We start from the raw sequence: 26,092 nt of genomic DNA, 5'->3' as shown, positions 1-26,092 counted from the left end.
CTCCTTAACCCATGGATGCTCAGTCTTCCTTTGGCTCAACCACAGTCCAGAGAAGAAGATGGATTACAGCACTCAAGTAAGACAAGGCAGAGAGAGACTTGGCCCCTGGCTCTAATTTCAGCCATTATCTAATGTTAGTCCCATGGGCAAGTTACTTATTAATATCTATTTCTTGTTCTCTCTCCTTTTTTCATGTATTAAAGGAAACAGATTATATTAGGTAACTTCTAAAAAATTATGTAGTTAGGCAGCAGTAATGGAGAGCTACCCATGACAAGATGAAAGATGGCAGTTGCCACACTCACTCACACAGGACCTTTGACCTGCCCTGGAATTGAAGTAATGGTCATCTCAAAGGACCTAAAAGCTATGGCTCAGGTAAAGGGAGAGAAAAAGGATGGACACTGATACAGCTGTAGTCACTTTTGTGTCACTGGTAAGTGAGAAGAATTTTTTAAAGCTTTGAAATTCAACATAAAAGTATGTAAACGTTTAATTTTTATCTACACAATTTTTAGCCATCTGCCTATAACTGAGATTCTTAAAGCATATCTTTTTGTTGTGTTTTATATCTAAAATCTAAATTTAATCTTAAAAAAACTCAAATTGCACACATATAGGTGAATTTATCTATGCAAAATGTATAAAATACAGAGAATAATATAGAAACATAAAAGGAAGTCCATTAAAAACAAAATGAAACAAATGGATCAGTTCATATTGTCCGCCCTGCCTTTACCACCTAAATGGCTGTATTCTTTCTTTTACTATCCATTAAATATTATGAACAAGAGTGGCTAAACCGAGCAACAACCACTTCCCTAAAACTAATGCCTTAACTTGGTAGAAGGCAACGTACAAGTCTCTATGGGAAGCATCCATGAATAACACAAGGGTTCCAGTTCTGAGAAGTCACTGGATTACTGGGCAGTTAATGGTTAAGAAGTCAGATCATAGGCATATTCAGAAATAAGAAGGAGAACAGTACAAATCTCCATGTCCCAAATGTTCTATGTATGTTAACAGGTGTTCTTTGAAAGGGTGGTAGGTGGGGGGTGGGTATGGTTTCTATAGTCAAATAAGTTTGGATTAAGCTGAATCCAGCACGACCCTTTTGGAGGCTCAGAATACACATCAGAATGATAACAGCTCTAAGAACTCATACAGTAAAGGGACTCCCGTTGAATTTTACTTACTAGAATTTTAAGGAGAATGGTAATATTAGGTCTAGAACAGCTAAAGGAAATGAGAAAGACAGTCAAGACAAGCTGTAGGGCTGCTAAACAGAACTAAAGGCTTAACTGAGAATTTAGAAATCATATATCAGCACGGACCAACAGACAGGCTTTCTGTTACTCTTCTCCAGGAGTTTAAGCCCACCTGGACATGTGTAGGTAAAAGCTGGAGATGCCTCAATGTCAACATCCCCCAACTACCATTAAGGAATCAATTGTTTATTGGGAAAAGTTAACTGGTGTTGAAAGCTGATCCTCTTAAAATGCAATGCAAAAGAAAATACACCAGTGTTGTTTTCATTTGCATCACAGTCATAATTAAAAGTTCATCTGGTAGTCTCTAAACTAGAAATATCTATTAATATATGATTAATCAGATTGCTAGACACTCCTTCCCTGTAATAGTCAAAAAGTGTTTACAATATTTTACCTCCAGATTCTCAAAACATGAGTGGCAAAGCTCAAATAGTTCTTTGAGAGAGGACATAAGGAAGTCTAACATGCAAATCCTGCATTAGAGTTTATTCCATAATTCAAAGAGAACGAAACAGTACACGATAAAGAAACAGGACACAATGATGAAGGCAGGACTGATAAGATCCTGGTGGCACTTAACAAGTATCTAGAACAGTGCCTGGCATATAACACATGCTCAATATTTATTAAGTGAGCAAATAAATTAATGAATGAAAAAGTAAAAATTTTATTTAGTAAAGAGGTTAAATAAAATCTGAATACTTTACCAACTCTCTTTATCATGAATTTGAAGCTGCAAGATACCAGAGTCTGAAAAATGATCTTTGTGCATTATCCAGGAAGCATATGTGAAGGAGTAGTGAGAACTAAATGCTTATTGTAGATAAAAACTCTGTTTAAGTGTGATTTTTTTCAAAATCTCACAAAAGTGCCACTAATAATACACACACAATACTTTAAACAGCAATTTGGTTTTAATTATTTCTTCTGAAAGCAAAGTATTTAAAATGTAAATGAACAAATATATTCCATTTTAGTCTAAGAGAGCATTTCTATTGGATGGTGATGGCAACATTATAGAAAGAATCAGAAAAATGTGCAGGTTTTGGCCCAGGATTCTAACCATTTTTCAGTTCAATATCAAGTAATTAAGTAAAGCTGTTTATGAATAATGATGAACTGATGTTACCAAACTTCAGGAATTTAAAAAATATTTTAAATAATTTAAAATAGATAAGAGAACTTCTGTGCCAAATTTGGGACTATGTTCATTTTAAACAAGAAATATAAACCCAAATGGCTTCAAATATAAAAGAGTCCTAATTAAGCAGCAATTATATATGTAGTGGCTTAGTGTGTGTTTCAGAATCAAAATAATGTGCCTGAGGACTGTCAATATAATGGAATGAGAACTGACCTGGGAAAGAGACTTGAGTTTTAATCCCAGCTCTGCTATTAATTAGCTGTTTGACCTTGAGTCTTTGGCTTCATTTTCATGTGTGCAAAAAGAGGCTAAAGGACTAGATCAGTGGTCCCTTACTTTCTTTAAGGGGGAGGGGAGCAGGCACAGACCCCTTGACAATCTGAAAAGGGGCAACAGATGCTCCCCCTAAATATGCACAAAATTACGCAGAATATTTCAGAGTCCAGCATCTGTAATCTATTTATTTAGGTTAAGGATATCCTTCTCCCCACAGACCCTCAAACTTGAAACATTTTACATTCTAATTAAGTTAAAAACAATCAAAATATATATGCTCACATTCAAATTACAGGATGAAAACCTACTTTGCCTCAAATTATTGTTTTCTTTGGTTTATAAAAGACTTTCAAGGACTTTTTAAAAAGAATTTAATGTACTTAAAAGATACATTAGGTTTATCTTTAAAAATTTTAGAGGCAACTGGAATACCTATCCAAGTATCCATATATTTGGAGGTAACCATACTTACCCAAGTTCAAGAGACTACATGATCCATTCTTGAGAATAGAGAACTTATAGCCCACATAATACTGGGTACCAGATGACAAAACAAGAATAATTCAAGAACAGGTTTTTAATGGGAATTCAAAGGGAATAAATAATGAGAAATGACTGGCATCATGTATATGACCCAATGACTGACTACTACTCTATTTCATCATAAACTAACATATGTATTAAATGCAGATAAAAATACAACATAAGAGACCAGTCAAAAGATACTTCTTTAATCAGAATTGTTATGTTTATAAAAAGCTGCTTTAATTGACTGAAATACAAATATATTGGCTATATAGTCAAGGAAAATTCCACAATTTAAAGCAAAAACTAAAAACCTGAGAAATGAACTGTGTGGCTAGTTTTCCAACTTTGGAATTTTGAGGAAAAAAGCATGTGGCCATAAATTTACAAGTCAAGCACATTAGCTTAACAAATGTTTCGTATTGTTCAAACTAACTTCTCTGGCCGAACATGAATCCCACTACTTAAGACTGAAATAAATATGCCTCTTTTCTCTTATTTAAAAGGGTAGTCAGAAATTGTAAAAGGTCTCATCCCCAACAGAGACTTATTACCCTACTTCAGAAAAACCTATAAATGTTAGGATTCTAAAACACAGTAGAGAGGGAGTATGACAAGATAGATGACAGCCACCGTAGTATCTTTTACTGGTCCAACTGGTCTTTTTCTTTTCTCTCCTTCTCCTAGTATACGTTCTTCCAAATTCTTCTTCCACTTTCCACCTTTGCTAAACACATTTGTACTTTGCCTCATTCCCTTATCCTTCACTCCACTACCAAAATTACCTTTATATACATACGCACAGCAGGAGGAAAAGGCTAAGAGAATTTTTCCTGTGGCAGCTATAATCGTTGCGAGCAACTCCAAACTCCACCCAGACCATTTATAAACTAACTGGGGACATCTGCAGTTACTCTGAGCCAAGAATGAAGTTTTTTTCTTAGGGGGACAGCTCTACAGGTCTAATAGGAACACAAGTCTAAGTTTACAAACTTTTTTTTTAATTTGTCACAATTCAGCATTTTGTTGACCAAAAAGGTAAAAAGTCTAGGCAAGCCAGAGAAATGCTTTAAATATTTTCTTAAAAAAATAAGGAATCTCACACTTCATTCTCTTTGATGATTCTTCCTCAAATTTTATTTTTCTCTAAACAAATCCATGAAAATTACAGTTATACATTCTCTTTGAGAAGACCTCTGATAGATAAAATTTTTCTGTGAAATTGAATTATCCTGGTATAACAATGACAGCCATGCTAATGATATAACTTTTAAGGGAGAAAATCAGAAGTGAAAGGTTGATACCTTAAGGGAAGACTAAGCTGGCATAATCAGATTAAATGAGGATCTGATTTCAAAAGCATGACTTTACAAAACTGCAGTACGGTATGCTCAAAAGCTTCTGGGTCTTAGTGATTCTTAAGAACAAAAGAATCAGCCTGAAAAACTGACAGAAGATTTATACATGAAACCAGTATGTTCATTTTAACAGAGCTATGAAATCAAACTTTCAAAAATGTATCAACACTTCCCTAGCTTCCTAAACAGTATCAAAAAACCTAATATAACACTTGCTTGAGACTCAAGGTTATCATCATGAACATTTACTGTAATGCCCTTAACAGCCTCAACTCAGCCAGGTTATTGCCCTTTAGCTAAAGAGCTCCCGCCCTGCCCTGCTGGCAGAGTACCTGGTCTGCTTTTTTCTCTCTCCTTCCATGCAGAAGTCAGATCCTCCTTCTCATACTGACACTTTGCTTAATAGTTGCATCCCCTCTATTTCTTCTAAAATTCTGGTTTACATCTTCTAGGACTTTGGAAACTATATAACCATCATTTTTAGAGCTGTGGAAAATAAGAGTAAATGAGATCTGAGCACAGGCCTGAGGTTTTCTTCTATGAGTTAAGTGCTTATGCTTAAGTCTGGGGCTATTGGTGGATTTAGCTTGACAGCTTCATGAGCTCTTCTTTTGTCCCTGATTCACTGTTCTCAATTATAACTCAGATACATATTTTCAAGTTTTCCACGAAAGTGCCATGAACTCAGAAATATAAATTCTAAAATTACTTCTGATTACTAGAAATATGTGATGTGGTAACACATTTGATTAATAACTACTGCCAATACTAAACATGAAAGGAGTTAATTTTTCTACCTGTCACCATATGAATCTCACTTTTCTCTCTGACGTAAAAAAAATGACTTTAAAGATATGTAAGTCTATAAAATTGTGCTCTACACTGGAATTTGATACAACATTGTAAAATGATTATAAATCAATAAAAAATATTTTTTAAAAAAGTTATGTAAGTCTATAACATAGGAAGGTGTTATGTTTTTTCAAGAAAAACACTATTTAAAAAAGAAGACATGCCCAGATCTTGGTTTTTAAATACCATTCTCCAATAAAAGATTCTCTTCTTTGAAAAAATGGCTAATTGTAGGGCTGAGATGAAGAAAATACTGATGCCAGAACAAAAGTGCTTGGAAAAAACTGAGGTAACTGTCCCACCCTGAAAGAGCTGGCCAGAATGCAACTATTTGAGCAGCAAAATAAATAACATTAGGATTAGATTATAACTCCAAGAATAAAACAAGTAACAGTCCATACTGATATAAATAAATTATTGAATGAATAAATAAATAAATGGAGAAGAAGAGACACATCTTCCTCACAGAAGAATTCCAATTAATAAATGTAGGAAGGATGAAGGAAATAAAAACCATCGTTAGAACACCACAGTAATAGCTGCTGCAGACTAAGCTGCTGCACTGATGAATGACAAAATTAGTGGGTAAAGCTTTGAAGGGAAACAAAATATTTGCATAGCTTCGAAGAATCTCCCCTCCAAATATGACTTAAATTCTTTGATGCTCCTCCCACTGGTAGGTAAAGCTTAATTCTCCTTCCCTTGACTATGGACTGGACTTTAGTAACTTTCCTCTAATAAAAAGTGAAAAACAGTAGCTTTATAATGAAGAAACCTGTCAGATACCACCTTAAGCAATGATCAAGGTTAGCATAAAACATAATGAGTCACACTGATATCATGAACCCCCTGAAATGATGCAATAAGAAATGCACATTATTACTTCTGTAATATTCTTGCAAAAATTGCACACTTCAATCTAGTCATGAGAAATGCATCAGACAACTCAAATTAAGGGACATTCTACAAACATACCTGCCCAGTACTCTTCAAAAGTGTCAAGACAAAGAAAGACCAATAAACTGCCACAAATTAGAGGAAACTAAGGAAATATGATGACTAAATGCGATATGGTGTCCTGAACTGGCTGCTCGAAAAGGACATTAGGAGAAACGCTAGGGAAATCTGAATAAAGTCTATAGTTCAGTTAGTTAACAGTATTTCAATATCAATTTCATAGTTTTGATAAAAGTACCATGATTATGTAAGGTGTTAACATTAGGGTAATGCTGAGTAACGGATCTAAACTGTAGAAACTATACAGAAAACTCTCTGTACTGTCAACTTTTCTATAAATCTAAAATTATTTCAACATAAAAAGTTAAAAAAGAAAAAAAGGACCTGATTTGGTTACTTAAATACCTAAGCCACAAAGGTCCTCTGGGCTGCTTTAAGGTATATCCCTAATATTTCAATTTAAAGATTAAGAGGATTTTTCATGCCACGAGAAAGGATAGGAGGACTCTAGAGAAATAATCACACGTATGTATCAGGAAACATACAAAATAATTCAGCTTTTTTAATATAAAAATTCAGCAGCTTTGTAATACAAAACTGGTAACCCAAATATCCACCAGTAGAGACTGAATAAGGTGTGACATATTCATATGGAAGAATAATTTACGGCTATGAAATTGAATGATTACATCTGATTTTTCTTTTTTTTTAATTGAGATATAACTAACATATAACATTATATTAATCTCAGGTGTACAGCATAATTATTCCATATTTGTAAACACTGAAAAATGATCACTACAATCGTCTTTTATGTAACATCCATCACTATATATAGTTACAAATTTTCTTCTCTTATGATGAGACCTTTTAATATCCACTCTTCTAGTAACTCTCAAATGTGCAGTACGGTATTATTAACCACAGTTATTAGATCATCAAGCTAGTACCTTTTGATCTCCTTTATCCATTTCACCAACCCCCACACCCTACACCTCCAGCAGCCACCAATCAATTGTCTGTATCTATAAGCCTGGTTTCTGTCTTGCTCTGTTTTATATGCCACATATAAGGGATTATACCAAATTTGTCTTTCTCTGTGTAACTTATTTCACTTAGCATAAACGCCCCCAAGGTCCATCCATGTTGTTGCAAATGGCAAGACTTCATTCTCTTCAATGGTCAAGTAATATTCTATTGTATGCTACATTTTCTTAATCCATTCATCCATTGATGGACACTTACTTAGGTTCTCTATACTGGCTCTTGTAAACAATGTTGCAATGAATATAGGGAGATTATACATATACATATATATATTTTTTAATTAGCATTTTCTTTGGATAATTACCCAGAAATGGAATTGCTGGATCATAAGGTTAGTTCTATTTTTAATTTTTTGATGAACCACCTTACTCTTTTCCACAGCGGATGTCCCAATTCCCACCAACAGTGCACAAACATGGGTTCCCTTTTCTTCATATCCCCGCCAACATCTGTTATTGCAGTTCCCTGGTAACTAGTCATGTTGAACACCTTTTCAGGTGCCTGTTGGCCATCTGTATGTCTTCTTTAAAAAAAAGTCTATTCAGATCTTCTGCCCATTTTTTAATCAGATTATTTGTTTTTTTTTTTTTGCTATTGAAATGTATTAGTTCTTTCTGTATTTTACATATTAACCCCTTATCAAATATCCAATTTGCAAATATTTCCTCCCATGCAGTAGGCTGCCTTTTCATTTTGTTGATGACTTCCTTTGCTATGCAGAAGCTTTTTAGTTGACATCATCCTACTTGTTTATTTTTGCTTTTGGTGCCACTGCTTTTGGAGTCAGATTCAAAAAATCACTGCCGAGACCAGTGTCAAAGAACTAACAAGCTACGTTTTCTCTAACAATCTACATTTTCTCCTAGGAGTTTTTTATGGTTTCAGGTCTTACATTCAAGTCTTTGATCCATTTTGAGTTAATTTTGGGGTCTGGTGTAAGACAGCAACCTAGTTTCATTCTTTTGAATGTGGCTGTCCAGTTTCCCCAATACAATGTATTGAAGAAACTGTCCTTTCCCCATTGTATACTCTTGGCTTCTTTGTCATAAATTAATTGACCATATACATGTGGGTTTATTTCTAGGCTCTCTATTCTGTCCTATCAATCTGTCTGTTTTTATGCCAATATCATACTGCTTTGATTACTATAACTTTGTAATACAGTTTAATATCAGGGACCATGGTATCTCCAGCTTTTTCTCTCTCAAGATTGCTTTGGCTATTTGGTCTTTTGTGGTTCCACACATACCTTGAGATCGTTTATTTCCGTAAAAAATGCAACCAATCTGTTTTAATGAATCTCAAATATAATAATTTAAAGGGGAAAGACTGAAAAAAGCAAGTTACAGTACATAAAGAAGTAGGCAGGATATTAAATGGCAAAAAACAAAATTTATGGCAAGGAAATGATTAATACAAAACTCAGGGTGTTGAAAACTTCTGCTCGTGGTGAGAAGTAGGAAGTGAAATAAAGGTGTCCAGGAAGGGCACACAAAGTGCTCCAAAGGTCCCAATAATGTTACATTTTTAAGGTGAGTAATAGGTACACAAGTGTTCCTTGTACTGTTTTGCTTTATAACTCACAAATGTAATATATTCTTTTATATCTATTTTATATATATATTTTTTAATTACAAGAGAAGTGAGAAGGAAGTTTACCTTTTAACAGATACCACATCCTACCAGCAAAACGTAATTCATTAGATGCTGAAATATTTTCAATCTCTATAAAATTTCAAGCTTAAAAGGTTACATTCATCTTTTTTGAATTTAAAAAAATTGCAATTTCTAAAAAAAAAACTATTGTGAAAGTATATCACCCATTCAGGGCCTACGATGTAAAGCAAGTTTAGTTAATAAAGTCCAATGTTACACTGCGATGTCTACCTTCTTCCATTTAAAAGGAAAGAACCTTTCCCTTATCTCTAGTGCCATCATGGGATAAAGTATTTTCATTCCACAAAAACAAGAAGTTTACGTATGTTGGGAAATACAGCAAGAGGAAACTCACCTGAGGTGTCATCACATAATTCGGAGTACTCTTGTTATTCTTATGGCCAGATCAAAGTTAACTCAGCACTCTGATGAAAATGTCTTCAGATTTTGAAATATTTTATGCATCTCATTTTTTAAAAGTCACACGTTATTAACAAAACACCCTCAAAATAAATTTAGAGTTAAATATTAGATTTTTTTTTAAACAAAAGATTCTTAGAGAAATTGCCACAGGTTAGTTATCACACTTGGGTATAAAATACAGTAATAAAAAGCCAAGGTAAAGGTACTCACTTTAACTTTATAATTATCTCCATCATCAATTACAATAATAAAAAACAGTAGGCTTGCTTTAAATACAAAACACTAACGTGGCCCTAGCTCAATAGCCACACCTAAACATAGTGCTCTCAAGAGAGGGGATTGGCCAAAATCCATCATTATGACAAGACTGAGCTAGCATACATCAAAAGTTTGCTTATCAAATGCTAACTCTGGTAAGCATTTAACTATTTTTTAATGTAAGTTAACTCTAAATTTACTAAATCCTTAGTGAAAAATACTTGATTCCATTTGAAAATAATCATTTACTTAATGCTGCTTTTCAGTCAAGTTCTGATTTCAAGGGGATAACAATTCTTAAATACCCAGAGGGTACAAAAGTAACGACGTTAAAGCTTAAAAACCACATTTCCTTTCACGGGGCGGGGATTTTATTGCAATGTGAAACTTTGCTTTTGAAAAACTATAAAGTTGAAAAATTAAGTTCACTGGAGAAATTGAAAGAAAATAAAAACAACTTATAGGAGGTTTTATTACTTCCTACAAGTCTCTTGATATATGAATAACAACCTTTAAATAATGTATTTAATGGGGATTATCATTTAAAGCACAATTTGGTTTTTAAAAAATAATGACCTAGTTGGCTTGTCAATCTAAATTACCCTGACATTTGTACCTTGATTTCCTGAATCTAACTAAAACATTCCTGCCAAGATGCCAACTTCCTAGTCAGGTTTATTGAAAGGTCTAAGGAAGTTCAAGTTCCTCCAGCTGAACAAGAGCCAAAACATGAACCACTACCTCTTCTGTGCAGTTGTAAGCTGTTAACACTCAGGATCAATCATTCCTAAACCAAAGTAGTCTTTATTGATCACAATGACAACAACCACAGTAGCCAGTCAGTCTTCAGGAATCAGGACATACTTTTTAAGGTAACAGGAGCTTCAAACTATAGTCCCTGGAAACGGACTTCTTGGAACCACATTATCCCTAAATAAATAAACTTCAATTGAATGAAGTAAAACTACAGATAGCCCTAAAAAATACACTTGACTACTTAAGTGTTCCCAAAATGACCAATGGCAATTGTTCTTGGGGTTCCTCCTCCTTGCCCTCATTTATTTCTCCCTTGAGTGCAAGCTTATCCCTGTCCCAAGCTTCACCTTCATGAATCATTTGCTTATTATTAGTTCATGGGGTAAGGGTATTATTTTCTTTGTATACTATTTACTACTTTGGAGTCCTGTAAATATTTAGTAACAACAATAATCAACTGATTATGCAGGTCAAGCATTCGCGGTTTAGATAAATGTAACCATCAGAGCACCAGGAAGTGATAAAAATCTTCAGCAGTGGCCTGTAACTGTCAGAGGGCTTTATTAACCCACTTAAGGGAAATGTGTCAAGGTGACAATTCAGTAGAGTCCATATTTTTAGCAGCCCTTATCTGGTATATCAATTATTAATTTTCTTAATAGATCATGCAAGTGAGAAATCATTTAAAGCAAGAGTATATAGTATCTGGGATACATTCCCATTTTGTCCAACCCCTTCCCCTTTGCAGTAGAACGAAAAGGCTGATGGGTCAAAATCAGTCTATAGTCATTCATTTTCACTGCCTTCAGTAATACCCATTTCACACCTGGGGCAAAGAAGAATTTGAACAAATCACCATTTTTTCCTTCACTTTTCTGCTACTACCAGATTTGTAGGAGGGGAAAGGTGAATGGAAAGACAGTCCAAGAAGAGGGCCAGAAAGAAAGGAAGGGAAAGAAGGGGCTGAGGATGTCAGAAGACAGGAGGCTTCTGGGTTGCTACTAGGTTCAGAGTATCTAAGAAGCAGCAGGGGTATATTAATTTGGAACATAAGATTTTTCTAAAAAATAAGAAACATAAATTTTCTTTCATTCCATTGAAGCATTTAGCAGAATCAGTCCAAAGTGCTCAGCACCCCAGCCCAACTCTGTGTGCCTCTCTGGTTAAGCTGGCAGTGAGGGGACTGATTATTTATATTTCCAGTCAACCTTCCTTTTTAGTTACTCCCTGAATCACACCTGGAGATCAATCAGGGGACAGGTGTTTTGCTTAGACTTCTTCCCATCTGCTTCACACCTGTTGCTGTCCTAAAATATCCACACTTACAGAGAGGGAAAGAGTATAAGAGGGATGGAGTGGGCTCCCCGCAACGCTTTGTACAATCAGCATCACAACCCATCCCAGCTATACTGAGAATGTGACTCTTGGAAATATGACAACAAAATCTCATACAAACTACTATTACTACTACAAACCAAACTACTAAACACCTTTTGAGGTGCATACTGGTATAATTTAACTAGAGGAGAGTTATGAGATAGTATAAATGGCCTTATTCAAACCTAGGCTATTAAAAACAATCAAATAAGAAAGTATCAAAACTTTCGGAAATCCAAGAAAGTAAATTAAAACTCAGCTTGCATGAATCGGAGTAAGAAACCAATGTGACTGAATATAAATAATGGGCATATCCTACAAATGTAGATGTTATTTTCTAATTTACTGATCTAGTATGCTATTAGGATGGACCTAAGACTTTACAAAATACCAACACTCTTAGATATAAATGCCAAAAAGAAGTCTTACAGGATGGCCAAAGGAATTCAAAGCGGGAAAGAAGATGCTCTGGTTACAAAAACTGCCAGGATGACAGTGTTACCATTTTAGGAGGTTTCCCAACATACTCCCCTAGTAGGTGGCATTTCAAGCAGAGTGTCAAACTATCCTGTATACACCTATTACTCTATTCCCACGGGCACTGTGATTTTCTCAGACAACTTCAGTATCTCTAGTCAAGACTAGTCTCATTCAGTTTCCACTCCCAACTATGTACAGCCTATTCTTTCTCTTCATTCCTAAATATGCTTATTTTACTTCCACATGACAAATACATTTTCTCACCATACTCCGAGGTACTTCTTGGTTCAGTATTTTTACTTTACCTCTAAGTTCATCAGATCAGAGTCAGTATGTCTCAAATCCTGGCATACAGAAACTATGAAAAAGCCTAGCCTGGGCAGTCAGAGAATCTGATCCTAACATATCCCCATCTCCTCACCCAGCACAAGCTCCCAGATGGGCCCTGTGGCCTTGGATGAGTAATTTATCCAATTAGGCTTTAATTTCCCACATATAAAATGTGGGAGGAACACTACATAATTTTTATATTTATGTCCACCACTATTTTATTTCTCTCTGATAATATTTAACTGTACAGATTAATATTTTTATAAATGTGTGAAACATGTAGGGAAAGGGTCAGAAATCACTGCCTTATAAAAAGCAAGGACTAAGTTTATTTAATTTTCCTTATACTCTCCTGAATATAAATGATTTATTTGCATTTAAGCATTTAATAAGTAGCTTGAATGATGAAAGATGAACTGACTAGAGTCTACCCATGATACTATCTTTACATCCAGGAGGGACTCAAGGCGAGTCTGCTCAGTCACTAAACTCTGGTTTAAAAAAAAAAAATGTTAAGAGTATGTGTATTTTACTGGTTAAAAAAAGGCTAAACAATTTCAAATTTGGAATAGCAATCATGAAATTTTAACTTTTACACATAATATAATTTCATGTAATTATTCATAATCTAGATTTCCAACAAACCCTTTAGCACATGTAATTTCCTCTACTAAATATGCCCCTTCTCTCTCTACAAGTCCTAGTCACCTGTATGACCTATTTCAGATCCATTCATCCACACAGTGAAAGAAAGGCCACCACTACCTAGAACTTCACCACTCATCGCACACACAAAAAAGTATTTGTTCTCTCTGTTGTGCACCAAAGTACTTTTTGCAGATTATTATTACAGTCTCTTATCACACAACACTATGGTGAATTGTTTATATGCCTGTCTGTCCCACTGGACTGTAAGTTGTTTTATTCATCTTTGTATCCTCAGTACCTACCAGGACCAGGCACATGGCTGGCACTCATTAAATGTTCACTGAATGGAACTGAATAGAACAGAAAATTTCCCATTCACCCAACCAACACAGCTTTGGGCTTGAACATCCCAAAGCACTCATGCTCAGGCATGTTTTGCTGCACTAGATAGCAAAAGCAAACTCCAAGCACCCTGTAAATTCAGTTCTCAGAGAGACCTGTGGGGAAAAGGTATTTTTAAAAAGCAGTTTTTTAAAAGGCTTCATGTTTCTTATGGATTTGGAGGCCTATGTCCCCAGTACCTCTAAAGTAATACTCTGCTAATTGTTCTAATATCTATGACATTCTTTCTCCTGTCTGAGAAGATAAGGGGTTGATTGTATGAAATATCCACTAACTCCTCTTAACTACTCTCCTGCTATATGAAGAGTCAGGTCTCCCCTCAACCCCCCACAAGGAATAGCACCTGAGAGACTGCCATTTTCCTACTTCACACAAAATTTGAAAAGAGGTCCAGGCCTCACACCAAAGAATTGTCAATTTTCAAATAAGATTGCCCTACCGTATCGGTCTTCTTTCTTCTTCCACTAGGAAAGAGATTAAAATAGAATTACTTCAAATATGGGTTCAACATTTTAAAACCACTAAACTTTTGTATCCTTAATATACTCCAGCGTCTTTCCCCTACTTTTCTCCACAGCATTAAACAAAATTGTGGAATGCTGTCTAGTTTCAAAGATCTTTCCCATGGTCCCCAATTCATTAAAGACTTTTCTAATTACCAAGCATATTCCTGCAATCCAGGCTAGACTGAAAGAAGATTTGGACTATATGTTAGCTATACATAACTATTCCCACCATTTTCTCATTAGAAAACCAAATCCTGTAATATTTGACTTCTTAAAAACCAACAATGTCAAAAACCCTTCAAAAATATTTTTACATTGGAACATATCGCTTAGAAATAATAGTTTGTCCTTATCTAGTAAAGTTGAAGCTACATACACTTTGTGACCCTACAATTCTGTTGTTAGGTGTATATATACTAAAGAAGCATGTGCACATATATACCAAGATACATAATCAAGAACCCTCTTGGCATCATTGTTAATGATACCTCAAAACTGGAAGCAACCCAAATGTCCACCTAAAGTAGAATGGATAAACAAAGTATGGTGCAGACACAAAACAGATTATTATACAACAATGAGAATGCTGCAAGCAACCACACAGATGAATCACATAATGTTGAATAAAAGCAGCAAATACAAAGAACACATAAAGTGTAATTCCATAACTATCTGTTCAACTGTAGGCATATGTTTTATGTACTGTTCAATATGTATTTTATACTTCACAATAAAAAAAAAGCAGTCTTTTAGCTTTAAAACCCTGGTCTCTACACATAAAATCCTTATTTTCATTTCAGTTATAGCATTTATAAGTCTGTATTTCTACCAGACTATGAACTGCTTGAGGGTAAAGACTGATTTTATTCATTTTGGGGCTCTCAGAGCATCATGGTACATAGCAGATGCTCAACAAATATTGACTGGATAGATGGATGGAAGAATTATGGACATGGGAAAATCTCAAATGACAAGGAAATCTCCATGTGGCAGAAGAATAAAAGTCACTTCTCTTTTCCTGTACCCAGGCAAAGGCTAGTTTTAAAATTCAGCCCCAAATTTCAACTAGCTTACAATACATTCTCAAATGCTTATTTCTAATAAGTGGCTCCACTGGACACAAGACAGTTTCAGTACGTTTTTATCAAAAGCAATTTTTGAGTTTAGTTCAGTAGCCAAATTCTGATTTGTTCCTTTTGCAATATAGCTGCCAGACTCTTGGTTGTCTAACTGTATTAATAATTCCTTAATTTAAACACAAAAACACATGCACAACCTTTTTTATGAATTTTACCCCCAAGAGTTCTAAAATGTTTCTCCATTAAAAAGCACATCTCAGCACATCCTGCTGTTCTTAGAGCTGGAGTGCTTTCCTCCTCCCAGTTCCCCATCAGTCTCCTATGGACCATCGGACTGAAATTAGCTATTCATTACATGTGGAGGAGCGCTGGCTGGAGCGGAGCCCTGCAGAGAAAGACTGCCATTTTACATGTCAATTTCAGAACCAAAGCATCTGCTACCTTACTAATATGTGTATTTAATGTCTCTGCATAATGTTTAGAATTATATGGTGTTCATTGCCTGTTTGTTCTGATATTAGGTACTCTTAAGTAGCATTATTCTAAATTATTCTTTTTGAAAAATGTGGGACTTTTTATTAGATCTCTTCCCTGTTGTCTGTAACACAGGATCCAAATGAATAGCATACAGAATACTGAAGACCCCAAAAAATTATGAATCAAGAGTTAAGGTAACCAAATATAACAAGTTTCTGGCTTGCAATTACTAATAATTTACTTCATATTCTAGGGTCCTAACTCCTCAATATAGTTTTACATTAGGTTGTAGGGTCTGGATAAGGGGGTGTTAAATTTTTAACAGCTGTTAGTAAACTAGAATATTGGAACTGTTCTTCTGGAAAATCTGTACCCTTATGTTGAAAGCCATATTTCTAGCATGTCTCTCTCTTATCAGCAATTAAGTCCACATTAAAAATACATTTTTTTCTTTAAATTGTGGTGGTACATGTCAATGAATAAGCCTCTGAATAGTGTGGGGGTGGGGAGAAGCTTTAAGCTATATAGTCCTCATACCATAAATTGCAATTGCTTTTGTTCATTAACCTTCATACTCAGCAGGAAACTAAGAATGTTCAATATTTAAGAATCACCATGAATGAGGCAGTATGATACTAGTTAAACCTAAGTGATACTACATGTACAATAATGAAATAATGCATGTGTTAACACAATTAAAAGTGTGACACTTTTATGATGGGCAGCAGAAAGGAGTGCAGGCTGATATAATTTAACCATAAAGAATATTTCAGGTTGGAAATCATTATAACCTAGAAAGACAGGCCAGTAACATTGTTTTTATATTGATGAAAAGAACTAGTTCCTTCCACTTCTGAGGAGCAAGAACCATTAAGGTACCTCTACTTTCTGGCACTTTATCACAACTCCAATTTTACATGTTATTTTTTTTAACATTTATCTTCCCATTAGGAAGCATGGTCCAGAGAACTAGGGTTCCTATTTGTTCTAGCACAATGCCTAATACTTAGTAATGATGACTCAATAGATATTTGCTGTCAATGTATGCACACATGTATGACAGAAATAAATAATTTGAGAAACAGTAGGAACTATCATACAAACCCACTGAAGTAGACAGAACCCATCATCAAGTCAGAAAAGAGTTGGTAGTGACCAGGGCTTCCAGGAATAAGTTAGCTTATAGCATTACTAATGTTGAGATCTGAAACTATAGAAGCTTCATATATTTGATAAATAGTGTGGCACCTACCTAGCAAAGATTTTAACAAATAAACCACAATAACAACATACACATACAAGGGAAAACTAAAACTGGAGGACTTATTCTCCAGCACTATCAACCTGTAAAATTTAAGATTAAAGTTACTACTGCTACTGCATAGTTTAGTTAAGACACAGGTCAGCTGATGTCCAAATTGCTACTAATGTCTCATTTGCTGGTAACAGTGACTAAAGTTTTTTTTAATATAATAATTGCTTATCTTAGGCATATATCCTGAACTACAGACCTGAAAAAAACTTCTTAACTGATGATACACCACTTTAATCAGCATTTCAAAACATAAAATTTTGTCAATGAAAACAACTGCCACAAACTAACAACCTTAGAAAATATGCTTATTTAATCAACAATGATTTAAAAATGTAATCCATAACAGTTGTTTAAACTATGCATAACTAAGTTTGCAATAGCTATCCGATTTAAAGCAAAAGCACATCTGTTTATGAGTAAGTAAATGCAGTCTGACAGCAATTTGGAACATCTATCAGAAGGAATCAACTGCAAGCTTAATAAGCATTATTTGTATTCCACATAATACTCTATTTGTTCTTCCTAGCTACTGCAGTAATAAAACACACCCAAACTCATTTAATGGGCACTAAATTCAATGTACCTAGGAAAAACACTGAAAATTCGACTTGGATTTTTCCCAGCCCATACAGCTCAACTTTTTAAAGTATTACCACCATCTGGTTACTAGTCTGTGTTTACCAAAACAGTAGCTGTGCACACATTTCTGTAGCAGCTGTGGTCAAAAACTTTAAATTGATCCATTTGGCTAAATGAAAACTCTTCAAGGGAAAAACAAATATAGTATTTTGAATATATATATACTTATAAGAAGTTCCATTACTGGTTTTAATAACATTCCCCAAGGACAAATATAGTAAAATTTTAAGTAGCATTTGAGACATTAACTTAATTACTCATATTTTTAATCATTTATCAAAATAAAGAAGGTCCATAGAAGTCAAGTAAATTACCCAAGGTTAAATAACTAGTTAGTAGCTGGACTCTGTCCAGAACATAGTATCCCCTGGTCTCCATACAAGGATCTTTTCACAAAATTGTTCCAACCAAATCCTGGGGTGGTAGGAATAGAACTGTATCAAGGGAATGTATCATTTAACAAATCCAAGTTAAAATTATTTTAAGCACTTTCTTAAAATATAACAGCTCATCATAAATTATGGAATCTGACATATTTGTTTCAAATCTATGGTAAGAGCTTAAATATCCTGTGAAATTTATAAGAAATTTGTTTACAAACTTTTCCCTTTCGTTTTCCACATCCTCCTCCCAACCCCCCTCCCCCATAAAGTTCAAGTCCACAAACCAACCATATTACTCTGGTCAAGAGGCTAAGCTATTACTTCAGAGCCAAAGGTAATTTCTTAGCTCCTCCATACATCCTAATGTTCCCTTTTCTAATATAATATAATCATATGCCACACTGTATGCTTTCTTGTAAATAGAAAGCCTTCTCCTAATTAGAACTATCAAACTTCCAAATGATCCCTTTCCCCCTAAGAAATAACCTAATCCCCAAATATAATATAGAAATTTTATATGCATTGCTTAGAGAGGGAATAAAAGGCAATAAAGCCAAATATACTCGATATAAATCTTTCATTGTTATAGTACTAACAATTTCTCTAATAATACTTAAGAAAAAATTTCAGAACATAATGGGGACTGTTTTAAGCTTAAGTTGACAAGCCACTATTCTTGCTTTGACAGAAATGAATTGTTTCCTTCTTTCTTCCTTTTTCATGATACCTTTTTCATGATACCTTTTTCATGTTATCTAAGAAGAAAAAAATAAGCTAACAATCCACCAAAAACCAAATATGTGTCCTACTCTTCTATCTGTAATATTAAACTTTGAAGGGAAATAACTGAACATTAAACTATTTGGTGGTAAGGGCATTAAAAGGGGTGATTTGTATTTATAGGTGGACTATTTTTTGCTCTGTTGGCTTCCTTATCCCTGGTCATTTATTTTAGAACATGAGAACCCAATCAAAAACTCAAAATTAAAAACTTCCTTACATCATATCCAGGAAAAGAAGAGTTAGTATCAGTGGACAAGACTTAAAACAAACTGCGGATAAGTAAGTTAATATCATAATTATTGAGGCAAATGTACAACAGGATTTTTACACTTTTACATTCATCATTTATAGATGCCTCTCAACAAATATCCTTGTACAGAGTTGGTAACAGAGCAGGACAAGCAGTATTATTCCAATTTGACAGATAAACCCATTGAGGTTTATATGACACACCAGGGCCCAAGGCTAGTAAGTGAACTGTGAAGCTGTGATAAAAACCCAAGTCCTCTGGTGCCAAGACCAGCAATCGTTCCAAAATACTGCCTCGGTTCATTTCACTAGTTTCAATTAATTGCAACAAGAATAATACAAAACTATGAACAATGCCTCACTCTGCTCACCTACTGTTTTTGGTCTTCCTTTCTCTCCTCCAACACTCTAAGACCCCGGTGGTTTAACTTTGAGCCCGTTATCAGCCTGAGAAGCCAGGCATGCACTGCACACATGTGAAGATTCTACAAGCTGAAGCCCGAGGTTTATTGTACACAGGTGGTCAGGATTCCAGTGAACCACTTGTGTGTACACAATTCTTCCTGAATTCAAACCAACACAGGCTGAAACTTAATTTACTGTTTTGGAGAAGAGGGAAGCAAAATTGTTTTGAAATTCTCTGTGAAAAACAGCCTGTTGTATTAGAACAAACAGCAGCTTGTTCCTATCATTCCTTTGTTTGACAAGTCTGGGCTGGTTAGAAAGGTCATTTATGCCTCAAAGCATCAAATTAACATTTGAAGACATGAATTTTAAAAATGGCTATTTGCTTCTGTTCTGTGAATGGCTAATGTAGTTCAGAAAAACAGAAAGGAGAAAAATCCACTACAGTCTTAGCCAAGTACCAAAAAAGACTAAAAAACAATAACAAAAACAGAAAAGGGAAACAAAACTTTCCTAAGGCAAACTGAACACTGATTTTATGTCCATGTTAACACATGCTGACTATAGCTTAATTAAGCCTCATTCTTTAACAGAATAATTAAGAAGGTAGCTGAAATTGCCAAACTTTTAAGCAATATGGGGAAAAAAACCCCACTAACTGGCAAATTATAAGGTTCTTCCCTCTCATCCATAACTCTTCTGTCCAAACATCAGCAATGACTGTACAGAATAAACTCCCAATTTATTCACTACTGTCTTTTCAAGCACAACATCTTTTTCTTAAGTTCCTATATTATCTTCTCAACACAAGTCTATGTCACTATATATTTGAAATATAAGCCATCATTACTAACTACAACCTTCAACTATATAAGTATTCACTCAAGATCAAAAAACACTTTGGTTTCATTGGAAAGATCAAGGGATGAAAAGTATGAAATTCACTGTACAGTCTTACAAAAGTGATTCATTTTCATTACAGCTTGCTTTCTACAGATGTATACTGGGAATACTACAAACCAGCTTCTATAATATTATGGGAAATATAGGACTTAAATATATATTAAATATAATATTTTAATAAATATAATATATTAATATTATATATTATATTATAATAATCTTAATATAAATATAATATAATAAATTAAATATAATATTTAAAATTAATATGTAATTTAATGAGATAATAAAGACACTATGGGAAATAAAATTTGAGAATATTACTAATTTCCTGAAATACTACAGAAAATTTTTACAAATTTTTTTAAATGAGGAAAATTATAAAACATAACTACAATTCAAAATAATCTTTAAAAATGCAAAATTCTTTTAAAATAATTATTTCATATTCTATGATGTTAAGAAGTTAGTTCATATAACCATGTCTCAATGATGCTGCTTCCTCAAGCCACTTCCCACCTCTCCTCTTCTCACTGCTTAACCCCTTGCAACCTGGCTTCCATTCCAAGCATTCCAGGGTCAAGATTTTCTTGGGAGTAATTAATGATCTCATAAATGCACAGCACAAAGGACTCCTCTCAGGCTTATTTCTCCTTGAGCTCTCTTCAACATCAGACACTACTCTGTAAAACCCTTTCACTTAGCTTCTGCAATACTGCATTGGCATGATTCTCCCCCAATCTCTCAAAACACCTTTTTCTCAGTACCATTCACTTTTCATGGATCTAAATGACCCTAAATCTGAGTGCCCTTCATGCGGATTGGCCCCAATGCACAAATCCTGGGGGTGCCACTCACACAAATGACTGTATGACTGGTGCCTACTAGAGTTCAGCAGTGACTCTGTCCTCGGACTGTCATCAGGCCTTTCTTACCACAGAGTAAGCCTTCTTCTTCTTGGACAACAGCATCCATTGCCTCACCTTCCACAAAACACACACACACACACACACACACACACACACACACACACACACACACACAGCTCCCAAGTCTGTATCTTCATCTTGGTTTTCTTCTGAAGACCAGTCCTCCTAGTCAGGTGTTTGCTAGCTATATCCATGTGGACAATACATATTTACATCCACCAGTACCTCACTCAACTTATCTCCTGTCAAAACCAGCACAACACTTCCAGGTCACATCAGACTCCTTCATCGTCCTCATCTTGGCCACAGGAGATCTTGGCAAGGCGTTCCTCTACATTCTCTGTCCTATCCATTGCCTCACCTTAATTCCCAGTGCCCTTTCTCTAAACCAGTCTCCACTTCTCACCTTAACAGATGAGCCCCTCGCCTCTACCACCTCGCCACTCCACTCTAGGCTGCCATTAAAACACAGGTAGGAGCACTGCATTCCCCTATGTTAAGACTCACATTATATGTGACATCAGAATTGTGACTATATTCTGTAGGAAAATTGAGGGCCTGGGGATTGTGGCCCTACCTGTCTTCCACTCTCCTTCCTTTTACATTCTCCACCTCAAGTTTTACTGCCCACATTTTATAAATGTTGCCATTGTCTATAATAAACCCAGAAAACTCAAATATTCTTTAATTAAATGCCCATATAAAGAATTATTATAACATATTTATATGAAACAGGTCAGTTCTGGTGTGTATTAATTAGCCATGTCAGTGTACACATTTCCAATTAAAACCAGCTGATTAGTTCAACTGTTTATTTCTAGGTTTACTTCTTAAAATAAATTTCATTTAAAAAAGCAAGAGAGTCATGCCACTTGACTAAGGCAAGAAGCACATCATCAGTCTTTCTGTGACGAACCCCACCCCCCGGCATGAGCAGTACTTCATGCAAACTAGGCACTTAATAAAGGTCTCAGAATCTGAACCCTAAAGCAGTGGCAACACTTGACTGTCCCTCTCACAAACAGGGGTTGCTTTTAACTGACGTTTCCCAGCCATCTCAAAACATAAAATGATACAGATGTAAGAAATGAAGTGCCTTTTTCTCTGAACTACTGAGAATTAGTTTTATCACAGTAGCTAGGGGCCTGTAGTAAGTCATTCATAGCTGACTCTTCCTCATGAACACAGTCAGCCAAAGTGAGAGGCACAGGCCAGTCTTTAAAAAGCATGGAGCTATCCCGAAGGCAAATAGGAGAGGTCCATGACTGAGAGCATATCGGAAAGGGGAAAAAAAAAGATTTAAGCAAAAAACCTGTAAGCCAAAGCAACAGAGGTTACAATATGAAGGTACCTAATGAAATAGGACCATGTTCTCCATCCCTTCAAATATTTCTGACATCCCTGTAATTTTGAAAAATAAAGTAGCCTAAAGAGAACCACTAAAATAGCTTTTAAAACTTGGAAAAATGACTACAGCACTAACTGCAGTAAGGAGAATCAAACCAGGCTAAGAACTTAAGTTCACAGTAGCATTCATGCCTGTGCCTTACTCCTTTCTGCAAGAAATATGTGACATTTTAATAGCTGAGTCAGAACAAATGTCTTTTAAGTTTCTTGCCAGAAACTAAAAGATTAAGAAAGTTCTATGTAAATTAGAGCTCCCTTAACATACTGCCCATTGTAGCTGTTAAGTCCCCACTGATAATATTAAAATAAACAGGCTCATACCTAACCCATCCAGGAGCCATCATCAAGGTACACAGAAACTAAGGAAGCCATCCATCTTCAGTAGCTGGAAAAGGAATTCTCAATATGGCCGAACTGGTATGGACAATAAATTTCCAGTTTTACGAACCGAGTCAGAATCACAGTAAATATAAAAAGTTTAACAATTTAAGATAAGAATTCTATAAAAATAGTTGATTACTGTTAGAAAAGAAACACATACCTTGGAATACATATAAACATCAAACTTAAAAAATACAGACAGTTTAAATATTTTGCAACCACTGCAGTAAAGATTAGTTCAAAGCATGAATCATTATGCCAACTCCAGGAAGAGATTTTAATGAGGAGCAGGGTATTTTCTTGGTCTTAAAGTAACTCCTCATAGATCTCTTACTAGTTCCAAGGGTAAAAATAATAACTATATAGTGAAGAAATTGGAAAACACTTTCACCAAATAATGATTACAATTAACACTACCCATGAGGGGCAGATGGGTTTCTTGTGCTTCCAGAGTGACACCCTGAGAAGGACCATATTACTTATGTAGCATTCTGGCTGGGAATACATAACCTGAATCTAATCATGAGAAAACAGGAGAAAAATCCTATATAAGGAATGTTTCATAAGAAAAAGGGGGAGACGCTATTCTTTAAAAATGTCGATTATCACAAAAGTAAAGTCTTTGGAAATATTCCATATTAAAGGAGGCTAAAGAGACAAGAGAACTAAATGCAATACCTGACCCAGACTGGATCCCATTACTGAAGGAAGAAAAAAAAAATCCTATAAAGAATACTATTAGATCAAGTGACAAAATTGGAATATGGACAGTAAATTAGTTAAGTTTTTGTAAGTGTCAAATTTGCAGAAGATGACACCTGTAGTGTATCTACTGTGGCTTTGTAAGACAATGTCCTCATGGAACTCACTCCCATGTGGCTCAGAAAAAATTACTGTGTGTGGGAGAGGGGCGGGGGAAAGGAGATAGAGAGGATAGGAGGGAGGAAGGAGGAGAGAAAGCGAGACAAAAGCACTCAAATGATAAAGCAAACTGGCTAAAATGTTAACAAGTGAAAAGAGGTAAAAAGTTTACGATATTCTCTAATTATTATTATGTGTACAATTTTTCTGTAAGTTTGAAATTATCAAATTAAAAAAATTTAATAATAAAAGTTTATCTGCATCACTCCAGTACTCTGCCGCTTAGTTTGGTAAATATAGTGTTTGTATTTATATAGCATTGTGAAAACCAGACTTCATCATATTATCATCTTAACAACCTTACAAATTACACAATGACCTGAGCAGCCTCACTGTGTCACACAAGGTATCTGTGCCAAAGGTTTTAAAAGCAGCCTCCACATTTCCATAGCTAAATGTAAAAGAGCAGATCCTACAAGGCATAAATACATAATAACAACATAGAAAGAAAGAAGAGCTATTCTGTTCACATCATCCCACTGTTTAAAACCTCTAGTTATATGCTTATCTTACTGGACAGAATGTAAAGTTCAGGCTCCCTAGCTCGACATACAAAACCTTTCAAAATCTGAGGTAGTTTACCTCTTCCACTTTACTATCTACTGCCACCACACCCTCAACATTCCAGCCATGCTGGTTATAAGCTTTGTGCCTTTGCACATGCTGTTCCCTCTCCTGGAATGGCCTTCTCTGACGGCCTTCTCTTTCTGGTGAGCCCTTCCTCAAGCTTCCTGATTAAGCTTAATGCCACTGCTTCTGTGAACCCTTTCCTGACTCTCCCAACAAAAGTTATGTCCCTACTCCTGGGATGTATGAATATGTCTCTCTTTCCCTGAGTTTCTCCATAATTAGAACATGAGGTCTCTTGGAGCGGGATTGTGGTCTAGAACTGCAGTGTCTTCCAAGCACAGTGCTCCATAAACACTGACTAGATGACTAAATAAACTTTTCTAACTAGGACAGGTCCAACAGTAAAGAAGAGCTAACACTTGGAATGCTTATTTTGTATCAGATACTACAAGTATACATGCTTTGCAAATATCAGTTACCCTCATAACAACCCTAACAGGTAGGTTTTCCCTCTATTTTAACTCTCTGAAACTGAGATATATCAACGGTACAACGGATTATAGTTAAGTATACAGGATATTTTCTATTAGTGGTAAAGCAATGGTCCTTCTTATAATCAAGGTCTTAGTTTTGATAAAATGATATTATTCCCAAATATTCCCTAATATTTACAGACTAGAAAACTGAGGCACCGAAGAGAACTTAATTAACTTGCTGAAAGCTGCACAGAACAGACAAGATTCAATCCCAGGCAGACTGACTCCAGGATCCACATTCATAATCCACTTCTCCCCAACAAGAATGATCCCAAGCATGGACAGGCTATTGGCACCAGAGCTGGAACAAATCTAAAAGGGAGGTTTGCTCTTTGACGTTACCATGACCCTGGGAAATGACCAGGATGAAGCTCAAGATTAAAGGTAATGAATTAAAACGGATCTTGAACTGCCTGAAGAGAAAGCCAATAGTCCTTGTCAGCATCTGTTCTCTCTAAGGGAGGCCTGGGTCTGAGTCCTGGTTCCTTCTCTATGCCCTACACCTCAGGAGACATTCTCCACGTGTTTATGTTCTCCCTTAGGTTTGTCCTGAAGTTCCCAATAAATATGATCATAATTCTCTCAGAGCTAGTAATTACCAAAAATGACCTAATCAAACCCTCTGCCTTATATCTTAATCCCTGTAACATCATCTCCGATAAGCAGTTATCTAGCCTCAGCTCAAATACTTAAGCGGTTCCTCTTATTTTTAGAAAGATGGAAAAAGATACTCCTTACATTAAAGTTCATCCCCTTCTAATTTCCACTCCCAGTCCTACATCTGCCCTCAGAACCCGCACAGCGAATTTTAATTCCTCTCCTTCATGACAGTCCTTGTCTTTCTTTGAA

At 35.4% G+C, this 26,092-nt stretch overlaps 1 protein-coding gene and 1 long non-coding RNA gene across 5 annotated transcripts in view; one reads left to right on the top strand and one right to left on the bottom strand.

Annotated features, from left to right (window-relative positions):
• The window catches only part of ZSWIM6 (zinc finger SWIM-type containing 6), a 175,219-nt gene that overhangs the window by 78,889 nt on the left and 70,238 nt on the right, over nt 1-26,092 (bottom strand). The window lies entirely within an intron of this gene.
• Nucleotides 1,621-26,092, top strand: LOC116661255. The gene is made up of 3 exons (XR_004317074.1): nt 1,621-1,633; nt 21,175-21,184; nt 25,686-26,092. It is a non-coding gene; the product is annotated as an uncharacterized LOC116661255 (long non-coding RNA).

This window comes from Camelus ferus, chromosome 3 (assembly GCF_009834535.1).
Source record: "Camelus ferus isolate YT-003-E chromosome 3, BCGSAC_Cfer_1.0, whole genome shotgun sequence".
Classification (NCBI taxonomy): domain Eukaryota; kingdom Metazoa; phylum Chordata; class Mammalia; order Artiodactyla; family Camelidae; genus Camelus; species Camelus ferus.
This window is presented reverse-complemented; position numbering and strand designations above follow the sequence as displayed.